A 7,437-nucleotide genomic window follows, 5' to 3' on the forward strand; every position below is an offset into this window, starting at 1 on the left:
TTCTCAAATACTTACAAAGAAAATTAAGTAGAAAGAGAAAGAATTCAAAACAAAAGAGAAAGAAAGGCACTTCAGCTTACATACATGATTACACTGATAGATCCACTTGATCTCCATTACTAAAAACTCTCACAGGTGTAACCACATTTTATATTTGTATATGAGAGTTTTAATCTTGGTCACTGGTAAAGGGAGAGAAAAATCAATGGAATAAAAAACACTAATCCTATTAATGAAGCAATGAGACTATTCCACACACTTTCTACAGAAATCTTCAGAAATGGATGATTGTAAAATAAGTTCTTACTGTTCAGAAAACTGCCTTGAAAAGGAAGTACATGTTTGGAAATATTTTATGACATTCAGAAATATATCTTTCAATGATTCTTCTTGATCACTGTCTGGGAAAAGAAACAATAACCCCTCATTTTCTGTCTGATCTGTGTCCTTACCCCACTCCTAGACCTGGAAATAGTTTTGATAGCTTGAAAACAAAATGTAAAAGCATCAATTGCTGGATTGAAAGGCAGTCTTCAGAGCCACATGAAAGAGGATTTGCAGAGCTCTGAGAAAAAGCAGGTCTGGAATTTGCTTCCCAACTTCAAGTAGAGAAGATGAGTCTGGGTTGTGGGTTTGTCAAGCCAAGGCCGAGTGAGGAATTGAGCACCACAGCTCAGCCTTGAAGGACTGACAAAATGAAAAATAAGTACAAGAAACCTATTGCTATGGAAAATGTGTCATTTCAGATGTAGAGAAAGAAAAATCAAATGCTTTAGTGTCTGCACTGCTTTGCAGGAAACATAAAAATCTATGTTTTGTAACTCTGTTCAGTATTTGCCTTAAAAAAAAAGGTAACAATTATCTTTATTATGATAAACACATTCACTGAGCTGTGTGTAAGCGGCAGGACCTCAATTATCAGAGCAAATGGAATAGTAGACCTCTGATGAAAGTCGGGGTGGATCTTTATAATTTTTTTTTCATGCAAAAAAAGTGAGATGGTTAATTTGCCTGGAGGAGAATCCTGCCAGTTTGCTTTCTCCTGAATGTCCCCAGATGCATTGCAGAGAGCACGGCAGGAAATGATTATTTCTGTCTGTAGCTGTGATTCTTTCTCTAGTGCCCTGCGTCCCTGCTCCTGTGTCCTGGGAATTGGAAGAAGAAAATGAGATACAAAATTTCCTCTGAGACTTGTGATCTTCTAGTGCCATCTATAGATGCTTTTATTTCTTACTTACCTGGAAAAATTTTTATTAAGTGCTAAGCTATTCTGAATATTTTATATTAAATTATTGAGCCACTTGAATTTTTTATTTCATAGAAAATAATGTTAAGCAATGCTTTTCTGCTAAGCAAAATAAAGGAAACAAATTAAGTGCCTATCTATCTGAATTTGGAGTGGAACCCCAAGAAGGTTTTTCTCATTTTTTAAGGGGAAGGTTGTTTTTGTTAAGTCTGAACTATCAGAGTAGATATATTAATTCTCAACTCTGGTGGAATTAATCAAAATTTGATAATTCCTTTAATATTAAATTTACTCAAGTATCTAAGACTAATAGTGAGAAAAACATGGAAATTAGTTTCCTATTTTTTCTATTAATTTTTTTTCTTTTAATTGCCAAGCACCTCTGGCTCACACCTGTAATCCTACTACTCAAGAGGCTGAGATCGGAGGATTGCACTTTGAAGCCATCCCAGGCAGAAAAGTCCATGAGACTCTTATCTTCAATTAGCTGCAAGAAAACCAGAAGCGAAGCTGTGGCTCAAGTGATAGAGCACTCCCTTTGGGCAAGAAAGCTCAGACCCAGTGCCTAGACCCCAGGATCAAGCCTCAAGACTGGCACCAAAAAAAAAAAAAAGTAATGTTTTTATCTTCAATTGTATGAAAATTTAGTTTCAGAGAATGTTGTTTCTACCTATCTATCAAAATATCTAAATATCTCTTCTCTGTACAAATTATGCTACTACTAATATTTTCTTCAAATGAAAAAGTAAAAGTTAGCAATGAACAACAATCTAATGCTGTGTTTGTTGTAGGTTGGGTAAGAAATCCCACCCAATGTACTTTGATAGTGTCATCTATTCTGAATTGTAAGAAAAATTATACGTGCATAGACAGAGACATACCTGCTTTAAGAGTCTCAATTCTAAACTCCCAGAGCAGAGTATAAAATTCCTGCCTTAACCCAACCATTAAACATTAAAACAAAGTAACTCCATGAAGCACATGTGTTGAAAAGGCATGCTGCTAAAGTTGTTCTTGACTCCTGCATGGCAGTGTTTTCACAGTACATTCTTATCATGTCAGGACTGACTGTGATTCACGACTGCAGATCCACTGCAGAATACTGGAGAATCCCTAGCTATTTTAAGATTGGTGAAAAGCCTCATTGTTTTTTTAGAGTACAACTCGCATGGCTTATGGTTTTGTTCTGTGCTTACAGCTTGCATGTGCCTTTGTGTGTGTTTCCTTAAATGCACTCACTTAGACACTATGGGGAAAGAACAGAACAAAACTGGTGAACAAATTATTTAAATTATTTAAATTTGGATTTTCTTCAGGAGTGTAATAAGAAAGAAAGGGGGGAGGAGTGTGTGTGTGTGTGTGTGTGTGTGTGTGTGTAACATGAGAGGCGATCATGTTAGTATCTTTGTACTTTATTGTCCAAATTCAAATCTGATGTGAGTTGCTGTTGATCAGTATTTTCTTCTTTACTTCCTCCTCCCTCTCCCTCCTTTCCTCCTTTCCATCTTTTCATTCTTCCTGCCATTTCTCCTTCTTCCTTCTTTCCTTCCTTCCTTCCTGCCTTCCTTCCTTCCTTTCTCTTTCCTTCCTTCCTTCTTTCCTTTCATTCTTTCATCTCGCAAATTAGTTCAAATAATCAATTCTTGTTCATAATCTAATATTTGAAATGTAGTCCTCAACCCAAGAAACAAAATCATTATAGTCTACCTTTCATTCTGTGCCTTCTAGGAAGATCATCAAGGTTAAGAACAATTGTTTAGAAGAAATGGCCATGTGCTATGGTTCAGTGTGAAAGGATATGACTTAGCATATAGCTGATCTCACTAAAGATCTGACTGCAAAGGGCAAATGCTTCAGGTAAAGGTAAAGGTTTGTTGCAGAAGCAAAAGGTGGCCCTCATCCCCTGTGAATGACGCCAGTGAACTTGAAATGCTGCCAGCAATTATCTTCAAATGAGGGAAAACAAGGACTCATTTCTAATGTCCTGAACATCATAGCCAGCACATTTTAATGATAAAATAGGGGCTGGTAATATTGGATAATATCAAATAATAATGAAAATGTATAACTAATGTATTACTTTAGTGGTGCTAAAGTCATTAAGCTGATTTAAAGTATATTATCAGCCTTTTATGTAGTTTCATTTTAAAATAAGACCACATATATTATTTTCAGTATATATTTCTTGTTATAATATACTTAATGAGGTAGTCATTTCTGCCCTTGATTTATGATATTTTTATAAATAATCTCAGGAATTGTAGACTTATTTTTCTGGATCAAATTCTCCATTTCTTCACTGAACAGCATGTCTTGTAGATATTCTTCTCTACTAGAAATCAGTTTAGAAAACATTAAGCAATAATGAGTTTAGAGAAAAATATAAGAAATATCCCCACAAATTAAGAAAAAAACTGAAGTTTGGAGGGAAGAACAGATAATTGACTGTAAAGAAAGTTTTCATGAGGTTTGAAAAGCAGTGACCAATGACTGGCGAAGGCATTATGACACACATTTGTAGGAAATAATGTCAGATATCTGATAATATCAAATATGAGAGGATGAGATAGAATTCATGAAGATGTAGGAGTTTCTGCATCAAAATGCACAACCGGAACAAAGGCTAAAAGCACAAAATAGCAAAATGTTACATGGCTGAGAATTCTGAGAGCCAGCATTGAGACAGGCCTACGATGTTCTCTGGTTCTAGGTCTCAGAGGGATATGCATGAAATAAAAAGTATTAATGCTTTGAGGCCTTTTTTATTTCACGTTGTGCTTATTACAGGGCTAACAGTTTTAGACACTAAACAGCTGCAGAAAATGTTCTCTGCTGTCCACTAATAATCAGACATTGGCACAAGTTAAAGTTGGATGCTAAACATCTGAACGCAAACACAACTTCAGAGTCAAAGAAGAAGTAAAGCTTAGAATTAAAATCAAATGAATAAACCAAACGATGACATGTGGCACTAAAATGAGGATAGTGCACTGAGTGAAATACAAATTGAAAATAAAGTTAAGAATGTCCATGGCACACTTATTTCTTACACCACCATAGCTACACCACCAATTTCTTCCAAGTTTTGTATTCCAACTGTTGGCCTGTGTATTAAAGTACAATCATTGCCATTTGTGGTCATGAAAATATCTCAGAACACCTATGTGTTTGTGTTTTTGTTCTCTGAAATACATTATTATATATGCAAATTGTTTTCTATATAGTAATTTTTTCTGCCAGTACCAGGGCTTGAATTTAAGACCTAGCACTGCCCCTTAGGTGATTCATGCAAGGTGAGCTGTCTAACACTTGAGCCACTGCTGCACTTCCAGCTTTTCGCTGGTTCATTGGAGATAAGAATCTCACAGGTCTTCCTGCCTAGATTGGCTTCCAACCACAATCTTCGGATCTCACACTCCTGAGTAGTTAGACTTACAGGTGAGAACCATTAGTGACCAGCTTATTTTCAGTATGTATAATTCATGGTTGGTTGAATCCCTGGATGAATAATCTGCTGATATGAAGGTCAATGATATACCAAGTGTGTTTCCAGACTTGGTGATGAGTAACAATTACCTTTGATGAATAAGAACTTTGATGCTGAAGACATGAGCCGCCTGTTCTTTTCTTGAATCATCATTTAACAAATGATGGACTTTTCATATTTAGGGGAATCTGAGAGCTAACAGTTCCTCATTGAGCAAGGCCTGGTTGTTTACTACCTCAGCTAGTAAGTAGTCATCAAAGAAATATGTGTGAGAGTACACTGAACTTAGTTATATACTTTAATAGAGCTCTTTCATTAAAATAGGTAAATTGGAACTGAATTCATCTAGACCACAAAAATCCAAGTATCTTGGAGAGTAAACTCAATGCAAAGGCAAATATTTCTGCAAATCTAGACTCATAAAGGTGTGCTCCTTGTCTAGTTTCCTACACTTACTATAAAAGTAAATTCCAAATGACACATGAAATAGTACCCCCTGCACAGATACATACATATGTTAGTACATTAGTGCTCAACTCTCCATAAAAGATCCTTGTAGGAAGTGATGCTGTGGCTCAAGTAGTAGAGTGCTAGCCTTGAGCTGAAGAGCTCAACAATAGCTCTCAGGTCCAGAGTTCAAGTCCCATGACTGAAATAAACAAACGATCCTTGTCCTGGAAATACCCAAACAAAAGGATAATATTCTTGGTGAGTAGCCTAAGCACAGGAAGCCAATTTTTCCAGCTTGAGTTTCCTTCTACTCACCTATTTCCAAGAATTTTTTTTTAGTATTCCATTTTTTTAGTATGTCCTAATTGGCCCATTCCAACAGTGAAATGTCACATTCCAACATTCATTTCACCCATATCTATTTTATACATTATGACTCAACATGATAGAGGAACAAAAAATAATTGTTTATACTGATAAACTGAACAGGGAGCTGTCAATCTGCCTATAAGCTAAAATAAATGTAATCTCTATGAACTTGAGAGTGACCTGTAAATCTATACTAGCAGTCCTCTTAGAAAGGTTGTTATTTATAGTTGATTGTGGTTTTTTAGAATTATTTATCTTAAAACTTTGATACTTGGTATCACCCTGCCATATGTTCTGTTTCATTCACTGTTAACAGTTGGAGTATGTAAATGAGGACATATCTTACTCCATTTTTATCACATCTTTTTTATTAATTAATTGATTTATTGTCAAAGTGAGGTACAGAGGGGTTACAATTTCATATGTAAGGCACTGAGTACATTTCTTATCAAACTTATTACCCTCCCTCATTTTTCTCCCACCTTTCCCCCTCCCCTTAATCCATCATTTTTCCCCCCATGGCATCAGAGCAAACTCATCTTTCTCCTCTTGGAATTTGTAGGCAGGCATTGGCAAGATTTATTGTTCATCTCCTTCTTATCCCTTTTTATGTGTTTTTTAAAAAAATCTTCATTTCTTCCTTCTATATCCTTCCCATTTGGTGTGCATGGAAGTTTCAGTGTTCAAATACTGTTGAAAGGAACAATTGTGAAAATAAAATCCATCCCTGTCTTGGAAAAAACAAAAACAAAAACAAAAACCTTCACTCAATGAAGAATTCATTCTGATATTTATCACCCCAACAATTCTTCCTTCTGTCTATTTCATTCCATACTTCCCATTTTTGTTCATGGCCCTGAGTTTAAAAGAACCACCAACAAAGAGTTACTTCAATGAAAATGTTTATTTCCCTATAAATAAAAATTTTGCATAATAAAGAGATCATTGGAATTCAGATCAAAGCTAGACTGTTTCCGATGTTACTTACATATATAAAACGTAAGACTAGGCCCTGACTGATAGAGAAGTGAAGAATCACCATGCCGCCTCAACAGTTCAAAAGCTTGACAAATAGGAAAGTCAACAACCCCCCTTCCGTCTTTCAGAGAAGTCACTGGCCAAGCGGAAGCAGGTGCGGGCATCAGTGCCAACGTAGGAAACACTGGATGGAGCCGCTGAGGCTGAGTGTGGGCAGCTCTGGGAATCGCGGGCTCGCGGGAGCAGTCAGGAAGGTCCTCGACCATGTTACCTTCACGTGTTACCTTCCTCAGGTCTAAAAGTTCATCACAAGGAGGCCTGGCAAAAAGGTTGACTCACATTTATATTTCTGAGAAGGGGGTTATTGCCACCAAAGAACAACAAAGGCTTTTGGATTTTCCATGATGAAATGAACTGAATAAATAACCAGTGCAGAGAAGCTATGTTCATCATTGAACTGATCGCATCATTACTGCAATAGTAGTGGACATTATACAGTTACCCAGCTCAGAGATTAGAACCTCAGTGATTATTTTTACTTGGGTAATAAGGGTAATGTTGTATCAATCTAGGCCCGTGGATTATCAGAGCTTGACCACGCTTTCATGTGTCCATAGTGACCCAGCCTGGGGTGGGTGGGGTGGGGGGCAAAAGTAGATGAAAACTCTCTGAACTTAACACATTTTTCGTGAACCTAAAGCTATATCCTGAAATTAAACTTATTATTTTAAAGAATCCCCTTTTCATAAGCGATCCTGTTCAAATCATTGTTTTTGTTATCTTTAAGTAGTTTTACAAAGGAGTTTCCATTCAACATATCAATGTACAATACATCTTGTACAATACATCTTGATTAAGGTCACCCTTCCCATTTTTCTCCCTCATTTATCCCAAACCCACCCATCCC

This window comes from Perognathus longimembris, chromosome 24, assembly GCF_023159225.1.
Source record: "Perognathus longimembris pacificus isolate PPM17 chromosome 24, ASM2315922v1, whole genome shotgun sequence".
NCBI classification, from domain to species: domain Eukaryota; kingdom Metazoa; phylum Chordata; class Mammalia; order Rodentia; family Heteromyidae; genus Perognathus; species Perognathus longimembris.